We start from the raw sequence: 19,218 nt of genomic DNA, 5'->3' as shown, positions 1-19,218 counted from the left end.
CATTAATGATGAGCATACTCACCAAAACATTTCAATTTGAACATGACAAGAACAATGTGCAGATGGTGTCAGTGATTTTCAGGGCCATTATCAGGTTGCAATCAATTTTTTGTTTGATTGCCTTTTTAGTTCAAAACACAACCATGGTGGCACAGTGGTTAGCACTGCTGCCTCACAGCGCCAGAGACCTGGGTTCAATTCCTGCCTCAGGCGACTGACTGTGTGGAGTTTGCACATCCTCCCCGTGTCTGCATGGGTTTCCTCCGGGTGCTCCGGTTTCCTCCCAGTCCAAAAATGTGCAGGTTACGTGAATTGGCCATGTTAAATTGCCCGTCGTGTTAGGTGAAGGGGTAAATGTAGGGGAATGGGTCTGGGTGGGTTGGTGTGGACTTGTTGGGCCGAAGGGCCTGTTTCCACACTGTAAGTAATCTAAAATGTAAGGACACAAATCTAACAAAACTGGTCTACACTGAGAGCTTCAGGTCAGACCAAAGGGTGACCAATGATCAGGCCAGTGATGGATAAGGATGGAGCCAAGGTCAGGGATGCCCTAGGCTAGGAGTTATCATTCTGCTGACATTAGTGTGTCCTATCAATCAAAGGCTGGCATATTGAGTGAGATGACATACCAAACTCAGAATTGTAGCCGCACAAATGGGAATCTGCAGGAGAGAGAAACAGCTTTTTTTAAAAAAAAATAAGACTTGGAAATGAATGTATTGATCATGCTTGAGGTTCATTTTGAAGCATACACTGTCCGTCAGACCAGGGTGTGTTAATATGATCAATCCCCAGGTGAGGTCCTTAATTTTTGCAGTTCCAGACAGGATACCTTATTGAGTTCCTGGGTCAGGACTGGTTAACCAGTTCCCCTTCTTTATTTACCCTTCATTTGGTCACAAACAGAATATTTTTGAAAAATCCTATCCCCTGAGGATCCCTTACTTCCAGGCTCAAATATACTTAAATTGTATAAGAAACCACTTTACCGAGGCTTTCCTGAATCAACAAATGCAATTACTAAATGAAAAAGGAAACAGAAACGCAATATACATATACACAGATTGGAAAATGGCGTAAGTCTAAATGATAGAAGTTTTAAAAAATGCACAGTTCAGGCTCTGAATTTTTCATGGAGAGTGAGTAGTTGAACTTGCAGCCATTCCACGATAGCATTGATGTTGGACATTGAATTTTGAGATTCTTGATTTTCCAGGTTTTTGAACTCTTCATTTTTCTGAATCTTTCCTGCAATGGCTGACATGCAAGACTGAGAGTAACAGATTATATTCCTTCTCTCTTTACCTGCAGTGCAGGGTGTTTAAAAAGCTGCTGTCAGAGTTCTGAGTCTCACAGCATACAAGACTACATACTTGGACATCAGGCCACTGACACATCCAGACACCTGTTGCAGTTGGTCTTTTTGTCTTTTTTTGTTATTCCTGGAAAGCAAAAGCATAAAGTAATAATTTCCCAATTCAGAACTCTCTCATCCTAACAGTGAGTTACCATCCTTTCCCTTATGGAAAGTATTGAATTGTGCAAAATTAACTGAGCTCATTCAAAGAACAAAATTGGGGAGGTAAGGAGGTACTTTTCAATTGAATTGAATTGAATTTATTGTCACATGTACCAAGGCACAGTGAAAAGTTTTATCTTGCGAGCAATGCAAGCAGATCACAGAGTTAAATAGCATAGGGTAAGGTAAATTGGGGATGGTTTTCACACATAGAATGCTTTTTATTGACCCATTTGAGGAAAGTAACGTGTTTGTTTTGTGTCTTCATCGCTTGCGAGATGTTCATTGTCAACACTCATCGTCCACTTGTGCCCAAAAGAATGGTCACTTAGGAGAGATACTGGCAGATTATAGAGTCTGTGGAATTTATTTGAAAAGAATCAGTGTTTTCCAAAGGATCTTTCTAAGACTATTTTAGGTTTCCCTAGATTGATTACTAAACTTAGTGATCTCAGACTAAGCCCACTCTCTGCAACTGGATCCTCAGTTTCCTGACCCACAGGCCACAATCAGTGAAGATTGGGGACAATATTTCATCCTCACTAACACTCAACACTGGAGCCCCCATGGGGGGTTATTCAGTGCATACCCATGACTACGTCACCAAATATCCGACTAATGGCATTTACAAGTTCACTGATAACACCACCATAGTCGGTCAAATATCTGATGGCGACGAAACAGACAACAGATGGAAAGAGGAAAACCTGGAAAAATGGTGCACTAAGAACAACCTAGCTCTCAATGCTGGCAAAACCAAGGAACTCATTATTGACTTTAAGCAGGATGGTACTCATGCCTTCCTACACATTAACAGCACAGAGGTGGAACGAGTGGAGAGTGTCAAGCTCCTGGGAGTGGTCATCAACAACAAGCTTTCTTAGACTCTTCATGTGGACGCACTGGTTACAAAGGCCCAATAACATCTCTTCTTCTTCAGGCAGCTGAGGAAATTTAGCATGACGGCGAATACCCTTGCCAACTTTTATAGGTGCGCCATCGAGAGCATTCTGTCTGGATGTGTCACCACCTGGAATGGCAACTGTACCATTCAAGATCAGAGACGGTCACAGAGAGTGGTGAACTCGGCCCAGGCAATCACAAAGGCCAATCTCCCATCTATAGGATCCATCTACCAGGCCCGCTGTCAAGGAAAGGCTGCCAACATTCTCAGAGATCCATCCTGTCCATGCTTTTCTACAACCTCTACCATCAGGGAGAAGGTACAGAAGCCTGAACACATGCACCAGCTGGTTTTAAAACAGTTTCTACCCTACTGTTTTTAGAATACTGAATGGACTCACAAATCCTTAGCATTCGCCTGTACCTGTGTTTTTGTTTTTGCCACTGTTTATATATTATTTACTTATCTATTCTATTTAACTCTGTGATCTGCCTGTATTGCTCACAAGACAAGCTTTTCACTGTGCCTCGGTACAGGTGACAATAAATTAAATTCAATTCAATTCAGTCAAAAAGGAACAGTTTAGATGTTGAACCCATGAAGTCACAGATTATCACACATACAAATACTTACTGGAATTTTGAAGAATGATGGGGATCTTCTAAAATTATGAAGGGGTTAGGTATGATAGAAGCAGGATAGTTGTTTCCACTGGTGGGTGGGCATAGCCTAAAAATAAGGGGGAATAGATTTCAATGCTTTTAAGGCAAAGAAGGATAGATTTTTGAACAGTAAAGGAATTAAGGGTTATGGCAAGTGGGAGGGTAGGTGGTACTGAGTCCATGAAAAGATCAGCCAGAATGTCATTGAATGGCAGAGCAGGCTCGATGGGCCAGATGACCTACTCCTGCTCCTAGTTCTTATGTTCTCATGTAATACATGAATTCTTTTAGCAACTAATGAATGTAGGGCAATGATAGCAAATGTCACATTCCTACCAACACTTAGTACTTGAGGTATAAAGTATAACTGAACTTCAATAAATCTCCCTCTCAGAATTACTGGTAAACAGTAAGATGAGTGAGATGGTTGAAATATAACAATTAAATCCCCAGCTCATTACATTTAGTCTGGATGTGAGGTAGAATTGGTAAACAGAGACAGAGAGCATATGTGCCTTCTCATTCAGTTTCTGAAAGAAAAACGCTTCACAAAAACATCATTGTCAAGGAAGGGCCTAGCCTGCAAGCCCTATACATGATCCAGGTCAGGCCAATACTCTTGTAATTTAGAGTGGTGAATAATGCAAATAAAGAGATCAATGATATACAATCAGAACGCTTTCTTTCCTTATCTATGAGACCATTATTCGACCACGGTGCATCTTTCTGTGACCTGTCAATCACAGTTGCTCGAGGAAGTCTGTCTTTAACGTTCATAAGAAGTCATTAAAGTTTATATCCACAAGACAAACAAGTATTAAATTAAAATGCGCGTCATGGGTAGTAAAAAAAAATCATGTTTATTCATTCTTAAATAATACTTCTGAGGATGTCAATATAAGATTGGAATATTGTTTTAGATTGTAAATTGAATAACATTTTTGGACAACTCAGACATAGACTTAGTTCCTCGGCTCCCGTGGGGGACAATGAGCCTCAACACTCTGCCACCAGTCCTACTCCATTATCATCTCTTTTGCTCTATCCTAGCGTCTACTCTTGAAGGTCCCTCTTAAATGGAGTTTGCTGGTTCTTCTCTGGTGACGTTCGTTTCCATCAGTTGGTGTCCTTTGAAACTGCCACTCCTGAAGGGCGTATACGCCCAGGAGGTGAAATACACACTGCTCCAGCATCAGTCAGATCACCAACTAGGAAGAGAATGAATTTAATTTTGGCCCAGTCATAACCTCCAAGTGTGTAAGTGTAGTCATAGAGTCATAGAGATGGACAACACTGAAACAGACCCTTCGTCCATGCCGACCAGATATTCTAAGTTAATCTGGTCTCATTTGGCAGCATTTGGCCCTTACCTCCCTAACCCTTCCTATTTCATGCACCTATACAGATGCCTTTTAAGTGTTGCAATTGTACCAGCCTCCACTACTTCCTCTGGCTGTTCATTCCATACATGCACCACCCTCTGTGTAGAAAGGTTGCCCCTTATGTCCCTTTTATATCTTTACCCTCTCACCCTGAACCTATATCCTCTAGTTCTGGACTCCCCTACCCTAGGGAAAATATCTTGTCTATTTACCCTATCAATGTCCCTCATGATTTTATAAACCTCCATTCGTCATCCCTCAGCTTCCAACCCTCCGGGGAAAACAACCCCAGCCTCTTCAGCCTCTCCCTATAGCTCATTGGAACCAGGGTCAGATGAATCTCATTGACTATGAGATCTTTGACTGAAGTTGTTAACCTGGGCCAATCAGGGAGCCCTGGATGACAGGAGATTCAGAAGGTCTCAGCCAAGGGGCTGGCTTTGAGCCTTGCGGAGCGTTTCAGAGAACACCTCTGGGACACCCGGACCACCAACCCAACCACCCTGTGGCTCAACATTTCAATTCCCCCTCCCACTCCACCAAGGATATGCAGGTCTTTGGACTCCTCCATCGTCAGACCACAACAAAACGACGGTTGGAGGAAGAACGCCTCATCTTCCGCCTAGGAACCCTCCAACCACAAGGGATGAACTCGGATTTCACCAGTTTCCTCATTTCCCCTCCCCCCACCCTGTCTCAGTCAAATCCATCGAATTCAGCACCGCCTTCCTAACCTGCAATCTTCTTCCCCCACCCCAGTCTGACCTATCACCCTCACCTTGACCTCTTTCCACCTATCACATTTCCGACGCCCCTCCCCCAAGTCCCTCCTCCCTACCTTTTATCTTAGCCTGCTGGACAAACTTTCCTCATTCCTGAAGAAGGGCTTATGCCCGAAACGTCGATTCTCCTGTTCCCTGGATGCTGCCTGACCTGCTGTGCTTTTCCAGCAACACATTTCCAGCTCTGATCTCCAGCATTTGCAGACCTCACTTTCTCCTGCCCATATACACTGCACATGTAAATAAAATGCGACATGGTGATGGGATACCAGCCTCTGTGCACTTATTTCAGCAAGGAAATTATATTGTTTTTCCAGTTACTACCCTCTTTACTAGAAAGTACTGACTCACATGAGAATACAGTTCCATCATATGACAGTACGTGACTCTTCCACCCAACATCTCTGCCTTTTGGCAGAAGTTTCAAAGTTAGGATAGGGTTGGGGGTGCTCACAGTTGCTTTGAGAATTCAGCTCAAGATACACTTAAATAGAGCCAATGTTGTCCCAAAACTTAATGTGGATCCAATGAAGGGCTTGAAATAGACCTGAAGTTTACCCACAGTAAAGGTAATTTAACTGAAAGAGATTCCTTTGGAGAGAAAATATGAGAAAAATTCAGACCTTTTCCTTTGCAGGGTCCCAGTCTTGAGATACCACTCTACCATATGAAGAGAAGATATTGTTTTCTGGGTTTTGCTGATACAGCAAGATTTTGAACAATACAGTAGACTTTTAAGTAATGCACCAGCTGATTATATATATATATATGTATTTTTAAAATCTACATAATACATCTTAGATTGCATGTATTCAACTAGTTAAACAAAATCAGGAAATGAAAAAGGAAATTTGAAATTTAAAGTCTGTCGCAGAAATAACTATGGCTGTTGAGATTTGTCCAGTTATCCCAAACTCCTCATTGTCCATCAATAAACAACACTGTAACCTGAGATTAAACAGATGACTGTTCATGGCCTCCCATTTTATTTCCCTCATGAGTCACCCTTTAGCCTTTTTTTTGGGAAATTTGCCATCATTTCTTAGTAACCTCATTCACTGGGAACTCTGGGATTCATTTTTGTCTCTACCACTTAATGAGGGGAAATTTGTCAGGCTGCAGTAGACAGAGGATTTTCCCTTTACCGATTTGTCCTTTAGAATTGGAAACTGGATTCCTGCACATCAGAACAGTAAGTCACTCAGAAGTTATTAAAATTGTGATTTATTACAAAAAAAGGTGCTCCAATATAGAGTTGGAACCCAAGATCCGATATGGCAACTTTAAAAAGGGGTGGGGTCACATTCCCCAGAGGCCTAACTTGGAAAACACCTTTAACATCACACGCTGCATCCGCAAGACTAACAGCATTGTGGATGGCCCCACACATCCTTCATTCAAACTCTTCTTCTTCCTGCCATCTGGCAGAAGGTACCGGAGCACACGGTCTCTCACAGCCAGACAGTGCAATAGTTTCTTCCCCCCAAGCCATCAGGCTCCTTAAGATAGTATGATCTCACACTCTATTCCATTTGCAATTTCCAGACGACTTTTTGAATTGCTGCTAAAACAATGTTTTATTAATAATCATTCATTGTTACGCTGTAATTTGTCCACCACTGTGCTTACTGTCCTGTCTTGTCAGAAATTACTGTGCTGTCTTGCATGTTTTTCACATTTCTATGCACTTTATGCTGCCCTGTGTATGACTGTACTCTCGTGTACTTCATATAGCACCTTGGTCCTGGAGGAACGCTGTCTCATTTTTATTGTCCCAGCTGTATATGATAGAAATGACAAACAAAGCCACTCCACTCTATTCTACCTTCTTCCAAACTTTATTTCAAGTTTGGAAATTGAATGGTTAAGATCTGGACACTGTTGTGAAGTTCAGGTGGTCTACATCGCTAAACTGACTGCTTTTCTGAAAAATAATCTATTTGGTAGTGACTGTAATTATTTCCATGGTGAATAGCAAGTGATTTCAAACATATTCATTGAACATGAGTATACTTGGAAACCTATTCACTCTGCATGACAGGCCGTGAATTTCAGCAAAGACTGTCTTTATCACCAGGCCTATGGCAATCAATAGAAGGCCAAGAAAAGGCATTTATGTCAGCTTCAACATCACCGAAATATGTGGCGCTGGAAAAGCACAGCCGGTCAAGCAGCATCCAAGAAGCAGGAGAGTCGACGTTTTGTTTTAATGCAAGATGTATAGTAGGTAAGGCAGATGAACTTAGGGCTTGGATTAGTACCTGGGAGTATAATGCTATTGATATTACTGAGACTTGGTTGAGGGACGGGTATGATTGGTAACTAAATATCCCAGGATATCGATGCTTTAGGTGGGATAGAGAGGGAGGTAAAAGGGGTGGAGGAGTTGCATTACTGGTCAGAGAGAATATCACAGCTGTGCTGAAGGAGGGCACCATGGAAGACTTGAGCAATGAGGCAATACGGGCAAAGCTCAGAAATAGGAGGGGTGCAGTAACAATGTTGGGCTGTACTACAGGCCTCCCAACAACGAGCTTGAGATACAGGTACAGACATGTAGAGAGATCACAGAAAGATATAGAAGCAACAGGGTGGTGGTGATAGGAGATTTTAATTTTCCCAATATTGACTGGGATTCACTTAGTGTTAGAGGATTGGTTGGAGCAGAATTTGTAAGGAGCATCCAGGAGGGTTTTCTTGAGCAGTATATAAATAGTCCAACTCATGAAGGGACCATACTGGATGTGGTGTTAGGAAATGAGCCCGGCCAGATAGTTGAAGTTTCGGTGGGGGATTACTTTGGGAATAGTGACCACAATTCCGTAAGTTTTAGGATACTCACTGACAAAGACTAGAGTGGTCCTAAAGGAAGAGCGCTACATTGGGGAAGGTCAACTATATGAAAATTTGGCAGGAGCTGGGGAATGTAGATTGGGAGCAGCTGTTTGAAGAGAAATCCAGATTCGATATATGGGAGGCTTTTAAAAAAATTGAGTTGATTTGAGTTCAGGAGAGGTATGTTCCTGTGAAAATGAGGGATAGAAATAGCAAGATTAGGGAACCATGGATGACAGGTGAAATTGTGAAACTAGCTCAGAGGAAAAAGGATACATATATAAGGTTTAAACGACTGAAGACGGATGAACCTTCGGAAGAATATCGGGAATGTAGGACCAATCTGAAATGAGGAATTAAGAGGGCTAAAAGAGGTCATGAGATATCCTTAGCGAGTAAGGTTAAGGAAAACCCCAAAGCCTTTTATTCATATATAAGGAGTAAGAGGGCAATTAGGGAAAGGGTTGGCCCACTCAAGGACAAAGGAGGAAAGATATGCATGGAGTCAGTGAAAGCAGGTGAGATTCTTAATGAGTACTTTGCATCGGTATTCACTGAGGAGAGGGGCACGGTGGATGTTGAGGTTACGGATAGATGTTTGATTAATCGAGATCAAGTTGGCAGAAGGAGGGAGGAATTGTGTATTCTAAAAGGCATTAAGGTGAACAAGTCCCCAGGCCCAGCTGGGATCTATCCCAGGTTATTGAGGGAAGTGAGAGAGGAAATAGCTGGAGCTTTAACAAATATCTTTGCAGCATCCTTGAAAACAGGGGAGGTCCCAAATGACTGGAGAATTGCTAATGTTGTCTCCTTATTTAAGAAGGGTAGCAGGGATAATTCAGGTAATTACAGATATGTGAGCCTGACGTCAGTGGCGGGAAGCTACTGAAGAAGATGTTAAGAGATAGGATATACTATATACTCATTTGGAAGAACATGGGCTTATCAGTGATAGGCAGCATAATTTTGTGGAGGGAAGCTCATGTCTTACAAACCTAAAAAGCTTTGAAGAGTTGACAAAGTTGATTGACGAAGGAAGGGATGTAGATGTCATATACATGGACTTTAGTGAGGCGTTTGATAAGGTTCCCCATGTTAGGCTGATGAAGAAGGTGAAGTCACATGGGGCCGAGGGTGTTATAGCTGGATGGATAGAGAATGGGCTGGGCAACAGGAGGCAGAGAGTCGTAGTGGAAAGGTATTTCTCAAAATGGAGACCTGTGACTAATGGTGTCCCACAGGGATTCGTGCTGGGACTACTGTTGTTTATGATATACATAACTGATTTGGAGGAAGGTGTAGGTTGCCTCATTGGCAGGTTTGCAGATGACACTAAGATTGCTGGAGTAGCAGGTAGTGAAAGAGGCTGTCAGAGAATACAGCAGAATATACATAGATTGGAGAGTTGGCCAGAGAAATAGCAGATGGAGTTCCAGAGCAAACTATACAGTAAATGGAAAAGTCCTGGGGAAAACTGATGTACAGAGAGATCTGGGTGCCCAGATCCATTGTTCCCTGAAGGTGGCAACGCAGGATGTCGAGTGGTCAAGAAGGCATACGGCATGCTTTCCTTCATTGGATGGGATATGGAGTACAAGAGTTGGCAGGTCATGTTACAGTTGTATAAGACTTTGGTTTGGCCACATTTGGAATACTGCGTACAGTTCTGGCCACCACATTACCAAAAGGATGTGGATGCTTTGGACAGGGTGCAGACGAGGTTCACCAGGATGTTGCCTGGTATGGAGGGTGCTAGCTATGAGGAGAGGTTGAGTAGATTAGGATTACTTTCATTGGAAAGAAGGAGGTTGAAGGGGGACCTAATTGAGGCCTACAAAATCATGAAAGGTGTAGACAGGGTGGATAGCAAGAAACTTTTTCCCAGAGTGGGGGACTCAATTACTAGGGGTCACAAGTTCAAAGTGAGAGGGAAAAAGTTTAGGGGAGTTTTATGTGGAAAGTCCTTCACGCAGAGAGTACTGGGTGCCTGGAACACACTGCCAGCAGAGGTGGTAAGGAACAATAGTGTTATTTAAGATGTATCTAGACAAATATGTGAATGGGCAGGGAGCAGAGAGATACATTGGATAAAAACAAATTATTGCGGATGCTGGAATCTGAAACCAAAAGAGAAAATGCTTTGACAAAGGGCCAGTTAGACTCAAAACGTCAGCTCTTTTCTCTCCTTACAGATGCTGCCAGACCTGCTGAGATTTTCCAGCATTTTCTCTTTTGGTAGCAGAGGGATACAGATCCTTAGAAAATAGGCGTCAGGTTTAAATAGAGGATCTGGATCGGCATAGGCTTGGAGGGCTGAATGGCCTGTTCCTGCGCTGTAAATTTCTTTTTTTCAGACATAAGTTCATTAGGAATGTGTCGGGGGTGTGGGTAAGGGGGCCGAGAGATAAATATCCACCCTCCCTTCCAACCAATTACCCCCCACCTGCATCTACCAATCACCTTCCCAGCTACCTTCCCCCCACCCCTCCTTCTTATTTATCTCTCAGCCCCTTTTCCCACCCTACATTCCTGATGAAGGGCCTATGCCTGAAACGTCGATTCTCCTGCTCCTCGGATGCTGCCTGACCTGCAGTGCTTTTCCAGTGCCACACTTTTTTTTATAGATATTTTTATTAGAAATTTAACATTTTTACAAGTTTACAAAAATAAACAAAACTCTCAGATATAAACATTGATATACAATTAGCTCAAATATACAATAACCATAATTTGACAAAAATAGAAAAAAAACAAAACAAAAAAAAAGAAAAGAAAAAAAAACACAAACAAACAAAACTCAACTATCTACTAATCTAACCTACAACTAACCAGGGTGTATATTTAAGTCTCTTACATGCTCGGGATGTGTTAACATCAGATATGATAAAACCCGTATTCGTGCGGGATTCCTCCCCCGAGGGGCCGCGGACCAGCCAGGTCTGTAGTCTCAATTAAATAAAAGCCCTTGTTAGGATAGCCGAAATATCTGTATTTATGTAATTCAAAAAGGGCTGCCATATTTTATAAAATAATTCGGTCTTTCGGTGCACCATATTTGTAAGGAAGTCAAGGGGAATACATTCCATAATTAGTCTGTGCCAATTTGAAAGTCCAGGGGGGCCCTCCGCCACCCAGTTCATCAAAATATTTTTCCTTGCACAGAAAGAAAGAATAGAAAATAGTCTCTTCCCGTACGTGTCCAGGGAGGGAAAGTTCGAAAAGCCCAAGAGGAGAGATACGGGGTCCACTTTTATTTCCGTTCCTAAAATTTCTGTCAGGGTGCTTGCTACTTTAGTCCAATATCTACGGATCTTATGACAGGTCCATAAGCAATGTACAAGAGTGCCCACCTCTATTTTGCATTTAGGACACATTGGAGATGCTCCTGCCTTAAATTTTGCCAATCGAACCGGTGCTATATGGGCCCTATGAAGTATCTTCAGCTGGATAGCCTGGGTTCTGTTGCAAATAGTAATTCTTCTAGCATTTTCTCAGATATCATTCCACGTTTCTGTGGAGATTTCTAGTCCCAGATCCTGATCCCATGTTTTAAGCAGATTATCCATATCTCCCGATACTTCATCATGTAGCAAATGATAAATATTACTGACGGAAGATACCCCCACTGGTCGTAGGACACTACATTCTCTATCGGATTTATAAAGACTATCTAATAACGTAGTCTTCTTCTGTATAAAATCTCGAATTTGGAAGTATCGAAAGAGGTCTCCATTGGGTAGTCCGAATTTCTGACGCAGCTGTCCGAAAGACATCAGGACCCCATCCTTAAATAAATCCCCGAGACATGAGATACCCCTGGATCTCCAGAGTTTAAAAGTGGCATCTGTTAACCCCGGTTTGAATCCCCATGCTCCCACTATCGGTGCATAGGGGGATGTTTTATGTGAATTACCCTCATTTTGCCGCATTATATTCCAAGCCTTGATTGTATTCAGTATTATAGGGTTTTTACAGTGATCTGTAATGATTTTCCTCTTGTCTGAGAATAAAAGGTTAATAAGTGGGTATTTTACTTGAGAAGCCTCGATGTCCAACCAGATTGATTGTGGATCAGACAAGACCCAATCAGCTATATAACTTAATAGGGAACTTAATTGATATTTCCTAAAATCTGGGAAGTCCAATCCACCCCTTGCCTGTGGAAGCTGTAGCTTCTTCAGCTTAATAAGGGGCCGCCTATGGTTCCAGATAAAGGAACTCAGCCAGCCGTATAGTTTACATAAAGCTGTCCTCGGCAGCATCACCGGAAGCATTCTCATAGGATATAGGAGACGGGGCAGGATATTCATTTTGATTAATGCTATTCTACCCAACCAGGAAATTGGCAGGTCTCCCCATCGCTGGAGGTCCTGCCTTATCCTTTCCAATAAATACACAAAATTAGCCTTATACAACTGACCAAATACTGGGGTAATAAAAATGCCTAAATATAAGAAACCCTCCAGGGACCAGCGAAAGGGAAAAAGGGAACCGTCCGCTAAGCGGGGTATCACAGCAAGGCCACCCATTGGCATTGCCTCCGATTTTGAAAAGTTAATTTTATAACCTGAGAATGCACTAAATGTATTAATAACTTGGATTAAGCGGGGTATGGACGTCAAAGGGTTACTGAGGAATAGAAGAACATCATCTGCATAAAGGGTAATTTTATGTTTACCTGTACCAATCCTTGGGGCCACTATATTAGGATCAGCTCGTATAGCTTCTGCTAGTGGTTCAATTATTAGCGTGAATAACAATGGCGAGAGGGGACATCCCTGACGGCAGCCCCTACCCACACTGAAGCTATCCGAGCCTAATCCATTGGTAACCACAACTGCTTTGGGATCACTATACAATGTTGAGATCCATTTGGTAAACACCTGTCCAACACCAAACCTCTCCAATGTGTAAAACAAATATGACCATTCGACCCTATCAAATGCCTTTTCCGCGTCTAATGAAACCACTACTCCTGGTATCTTTCCCTGATGACAAGCTTGAATCATATTCAGAGCCCTTCTAACATTATTGGATGATCTACGGCCCTTAATAAACCCCGTCTGATCCTCCTTTATAATATGTGGCAGTATCCTTTCTAATCTCAGTGCTAACGTTTTAGAGAGGATTTTAAAATCTACATTTAGCAAGGATATTGGTCTGTATGATGTACAATCTTCTGGGTCTTTTCCTTTTTTCAGGATAAGAGAGATATTTGCCTCTTTCAACGAAGGCGGGAGACAGCCCTGACTATATGCATAGTTATACATATCCATAAGTGGACCAACCAGTATTTCTGTAAATTCTTTATAGAATTCAGCTTGAAAGCCATCTGGGCCCGGCGTCTTACCATTTTGAAGGTGCCTAATTGCATCAACTATTTCTTGGGGTGTAAGAGGAGCATTTAGGACCGATACTTGTTCCGGAGTTAGGTCTGGAAAAGTCAAATTTTTAAAAAATGACTGCATCCTCTTCGTCCTATCTTCACAATCCTGTGATTTATATAACTCAGAATAGAATTTTCTAAAGGTCGCATTAATCTTTTTATGATCATGAGTCAAAATACCCGTACTTTCCTTGATAGACATAATAGTCTGAGGGGCCTTTTTTTTCTTTGCAAGAAATGCTAAGTATCTACCCGGTTTGTCGCCATATTCATATAACCTTTGCTTTGCAAATAATATTTCCCTCTTAGCCGTTTGAGTAAGTGTAGTATTTAGAGCTGTCCTAAGAGCTGTAATCCTTTGCAATTTAATAATAGAGGGTCTATCAGTGTATGCTGTTTCAGCCGCTTTTAAGCGGGCTTCAAGCAGACGCTGTTGTTCTCCCTTTAATTTCTTCTGGGTCGCAGAGTAGGAGATGATCAAGCCTCGCGTGTAAGCTTTGATGGTCTCCCACATCATTGACGGGTTGCTAGCTGTACCTGAATTAATTTCTAAAAAAGTTTTAAATTCTTGCGAGAAGTACTTTACAAATTTACTATCTTTCATTAAGAAGGGGTCCATACGCCAATGCCGAGGGGATGTCCCACTGTTCCTCGCCTTAGTTTCCATATATACAGCAGCGTGGTCAGAAATTGCTATATTACCTATTTTACAGGATGATATGGAATTTAAAAAAATTGAGGGGGCAAAAAACATATCAATTCTGGTGTGACATTTATGTGGATTAGAGTAGAAAGAAAAATCTCTACCCTGTGGATGAAGACATCTCCATACATCTACTAATCCTAATTCTTTGTTCAGATCCATCAATTGTCTAGATCTGGGAGATACTCCTGCAGTACTCTTGGGAATCCTGTCTATTTCCGGATCCATAATACAGTTAAAGTCTCCCCCTATAATTATATGACGGGCATCAAAAGCCATCAATTTTGAAAAGGCTTCCGTTATAAATTTAAAGGGGTGTGCCGGGGGGCAGTACAAATTTAAAATCCCATATTCCTCTCCATTTATGAGGGCTTTAATCAAGATATATCGTCCAGATTCGTCTTTTATCTGCTTTAGGATTTTGAAAGGGAAATTCTTCCGAACAAGAATAACAACTCCCCTGCTTTTTGAGCTAAAAGAAGAAAAAAAGGCCTGATCAAATCCGCCCTGTTGTAATTTCAAGTGTTCTTTATCTGACAGGTGTGTCTCCTGTAGGAGAGCTATATCAACTCTTTCCTTCTTAAGATTTGATAATATTTTCTTCCTTTTAAGTGGCGAATTACTCCCCTTGACATTCCAGGTGCACCACTTAACCGATTGATCAACCATAATCCTCTGGGCCAATCCGAGACCCCTCGGGAGGGGGAACCCTATCCAGAACATCCCGAGCATGGAACATGTAAAATTTACAAAAATAAACCCTCTTTAATACACCCACAACAATACAGTAAAAAACTATTTCTAAATAAAAAAAATATAAAATGTATCTAAGTGGAGACTTTCCCCCTTGTTCCCAGGGGGCATCACTTCCTCTCCAAAAATCCCTCATATCCTCTCCCAACCAATGCCCCACCCTTGACCCAGGCACTCCTCAATCAAATGAGGAAAATTCAAATATAATACAAAGCTAGAGTTAACAGTGAGCACCCCACCCCCACCCCTACCAACACCTGGGTATATTTGGTAATGTTAATACCATACATAAACATATAACTATAAAATTACCAGTTCAACAAATAATAATTAAATATGATAATACAAAATAACGAAGGGAAAAACAACCCCGCTCCTAAAGACAGAGGTAAAATCGAATAAGGTAACCACCACCCCCCACCAACATTAACCAAATCCCCCAGCTTATATATACATATATATACATACACATACATATATATATATATATATATATATATACACACACACATATACATACACCTCTCATATATACATAAAATAATAACAGAAAACAACTCCAAGGCGGGGGGGGGGGGGGGAGAAAATCAAATCCCTCTCCCCACCCCCCATAATAATATTAAGCAATAAGGTAAGAAACAAAAAGGGAGGGGATATAAACCAAAACGGGGGGGGGGGGAAGGCAGACCAACATCCATTATGTCCTACAGTTTATCTAAGAGAGTCCAAGAATTCCTTAGCCTTTTCTGGTGATCCAAAGTTATATACAGATCCTTCATGGTTAAAGCGTAACATCGCTGGGTAGCGTAAGGAGTACTGTACATTTAAGTCCCTTAAACCCTTCTTCGCCTCATCGAATGCCTTCCTCTTTCGAACCAGAGCCGGGGAAAAGTCCTGAAATAGCATGATCTTGGATCCTTTGTAGATCATAGCTTGGGGGTCTTTTCCGAGATTTCTAGAGGCTTCTAGGAGTATCTGCCTCTCCTTGTAGCTCTGCAGCCGGAACAGGACCGGGCGCGGGCGCTGGTTCGAGCCGGGCCCGCGTATTGCTACCCGGTAGGCCCATTCCACCCTTACCTGGCCTGATCCAGCTTGCAGATTTAAAAGTTGTGGCAGCCACTGCTCCAGGAATGCTGTAAGCTGGCCTTCCTCTTCCTGCTCGGGAAGGCCCAGCAAACGAATATTTTTTCGACGACCTCGATTATCGAGGTCGTCAATATGATTTTCCAAGGTCCGGACTCGCTGCTCGAGAGTCCGGACCTGATCCACGGCCGATTGAGCGGTTGTCTCCGAGGTCGCGGCCTTTAGCTCTGCCCCTCCGACTCGGCGTTGAATTTCTTCAATTTCACGGTCGTGCTTCTGCAGCGCGGCCGAGAGCGACTCCCAACGATTCCTGGATTCGACGATGAAGGCATCAATCTTCGAGTCAAGCTTGGAAAGCATTTCTGCAAGACTTGCTACTGTAGGTAAGTCCCCCGGGGCGGCTGTGGACGCCTCTGCTGCCACACTTTTTAACCCTGATCTGCAGTCCTCACTTCCTCCTAGCTTCAACATAAAGTCTACTATCAATCCTTTTCTGTGGACGCACTCAATTAATCCATCTTCTGTTTATTTTACCAAAAGAAAAATGCCAACACATTCTTTAAGGGAGTTAGATAATTCTACTCTGCCTATTTCTTCAAGCGGAGACCTCACTGGAGTATTTGTACTTTCTCTTCAGGACATCTGATCACTCCTAAACCAGACTCTTCCTAATCATGGTCTCACCACGGATGATTATGGTGACATCCTGTTGCTGATAGAATCATTGTTCCTGGGGGATAGATCCTTTTATATCTTATAAAAGCATCCCCGCCAGTTTAGCATTTTTACCGCCCACTCCAAATCAAAGTATATGTGATTACTGTGACTTTCATCTCCAATTTAACATCTTGATGCTTCTCTATGTTGCTCCAGCACTTCTCTTTTTTCAAGTACTTTAACTCTTCCATTTCATAAGCCCTTTATTTCAATGTCTTGTTATTTACAGTCACACACCAACTTTAACGTTCTTCCTCAGAGGTCGAGCCTAACACTCTTCTCCCTTACCTTCTACATCCAAAGACCTCCATTTAAGTATTTGTCAGAAATCTCCTGTCTCTTTCAATCTTTTCCTTCATGTAAACTCTCTAACTAATGTTCTTCGCTACCATCTTGTCCTCACTATATTGGGTCCACCTTGTACCATTGAGGATTTTGATAATAACGCATGAACATAAGAACATGAGTCAGCCAATCAACTGCTTGAGTTGAAAAATGTGGTGCTGGAAAAACACAGCAGGCCAGGCAGCATCCGAGGAGCAGGAGAATCGACGTTTCGGGCATAAGCCCTTCTTCAGGAATGGTTTGGGTTGGAGCAGAGGGAGTGGAGGGCTGCGTGTTGTGAGGGTGAGAGGTTGGAGTGAGTGAGAGGGGTGGACAGGTTGAGGCGGTCAATGTCATGGTGGCAGTTGGATATGAAGAGATCGAGGGTAGGTAAGAGGCCAGCATGGGGTGTCCAGGTGGATGGGGTATGTTGGAGGCAGGAGAAAGGATCGTCAGAGGGTGGGCAAGAGTCCTTGTTGAAGAAGTAGACGCGGAGGCGAAGGCGGTGGAAGAAATGCTCGATATCTAGCCGCGTGTCGAACTCATTGATCCGGAAGCGTAGGGGGATGAAGGTGAGGCTTCTGCTGAGGACTGATCGTTCATCCTCAGAGAGGGGGAGGTCTGGAGGGATAGTGAAAATACGACAGGGCTGGGAGCTAGGACCTGGTGTGGGGCTGGAGCTGGGAGTGGGGGCGGAGTTAGTCGTGGGGCGGAGTTAGTTGTGGGGGCGGAGTCGGTTGTGGGGGCGGAGATCAACATGGGGCGGAGATTGATGTGGGGGGCGGCGTGGTCCTTGAGCAGGTGAGTGACGCCACTGGGGGCGGAAGTGGCGCGCCGGGCAGAAACGGCGCTGGTCCCGGTGGCCGTGGATCCCGCGGCGGCCACGTATCTATCGGCGATGGTCTTCCTGGTGATCGTGGAGGTGGTTGTCTGGGTGGCGATCGCGGAGGCTGCATGGTTGGTGGTGGCTGTTGTCCGTGTGGCGTTGGGGGCGGATGTGTCGTCACCATTCGACGTGGCGGTGGTGGCTGCAGTGGCCACATGGACAATGGTGCCCGAGCGGTTCCGGAGGTCGCGAGAAGGTTCCGGAACAGTCGAGGAATTCGGAGTGTGGGGGTGAGTACATGAAAGTTTTTTGTATTTACTTTCTTTGATGTTCGATATGGCTAGGAAAAAACGTTTGTTCAGTGTATGAATCCGTCTGAGGATGAAGAACAGCAAAGGTCCTTTGCAGGTCTTGGAGAGTGTTGTCCTGAGCTGGGGCAGGGCTGACTGCAGGGAATGTAGGTAGCGGCGCATGGCTTGAAGCGTGGAGCGGAGGATCCGGAGGGAGGTCTGTTACTGGAGGCTTCGGATTTGTTGCAGGTACTGGTTATCCTGGTTGGGTCCAAATTGTGTTGGTTTGAATGTGGTCCGGAGTCCATGCGGGGTCAGTTGGTTCTGTAGGCAGGTGCTGAGGAAAGAGATGTGGCTGTAGTAGTCAGTTTGTCTCAGGATATGGCTGAAGAGCTTCAGGGCAGAGGAGATGACCTGGGGGGGGGGGGGGTGCAGTGAGAGAGGGACTCACTGAGATCCTTGTAGAGGGAGGAGGAGAGCTTCTTCAAGGTAGGCATCTTTGCAAGAGGATTCGAAGTAGGTTAAGATCAACTAGGAGAAAGTGAGGACTGCAGATGCTGGAATACCAGAGTTGAAAAACGTGGTGCTGGAAAAACACAGCTGGCCAGGCAGCTTCCGAGGAGCAGGAGAATCGACGTTTCAGGCATAAGCCCTTCTTCAGGAATCAACCGCTTGAGCCTACATGGTCAGTTTCGAACACAGTTGATCATTTACCTCATTCTATTTTCCCAATATAACCATATAACCATTAGAATGAGAATTAGAATGAGCTTAATTGTCACATGTATTCACATGAGTATAGTGAAAGGTTTACTAGTCGCCATTTCCAGTGCATTTCTGGGTGCAAGTGTACTGAGGTACAGATGTTTAGGCACAAATTCTTAGGGAAAAATTTAGGAGAATAAAGAAATTAAAAGTTCAGCATTACAGGTCATAGGAATAAATTATAAAAATAAAGAAATAAGGTAAGAAAAACAGCTCTCTCAAGCCAGTGCACGCAGATACCTCACTTCCAGACTGTCCCAGGCCTGACTCCAGACTGTCCCAGGCCT

The 19,218-nt window shown here is 43.3% G+C and overlaps 1 pseudogene; it reads right to left on the bottom strand.

Annotated features, from left to right (window-relative positions):
- Positions 1-1,321: 1,321 nt before the first annotated feature.
- On the bottom strand, positions 1,322-18,663 carry LOC148145807 (uncharacterized; annotated as a pseudogene).
- Between the last annotated feature and the right edge of the window lie 555 nt (positions 18,664-19,218).

This window comes from Chiloscyllium plagiosum, unplaced genomic scaffold (assembly GCF_037043375.1).
Source record: "Chiloscyllium plagiosum isolate Xiang-an unplaced genomic scaffold, Cpla_swu_hap1 HiC_scaffold_23, whole genome shotgun sequence".
Taxonomy (NCBI): Eukaryota; Metazoa; Chordata; class Chondrichthyes; order Orectolobiformes; family Hemiscylliidae; genus Chiloscyllium; species Chiloscyllium plagiosum.
Note: the sequence above shows the minus strand (reverse complement) of the source record. Positions and strands in the feature narration are given on the sequence as shown.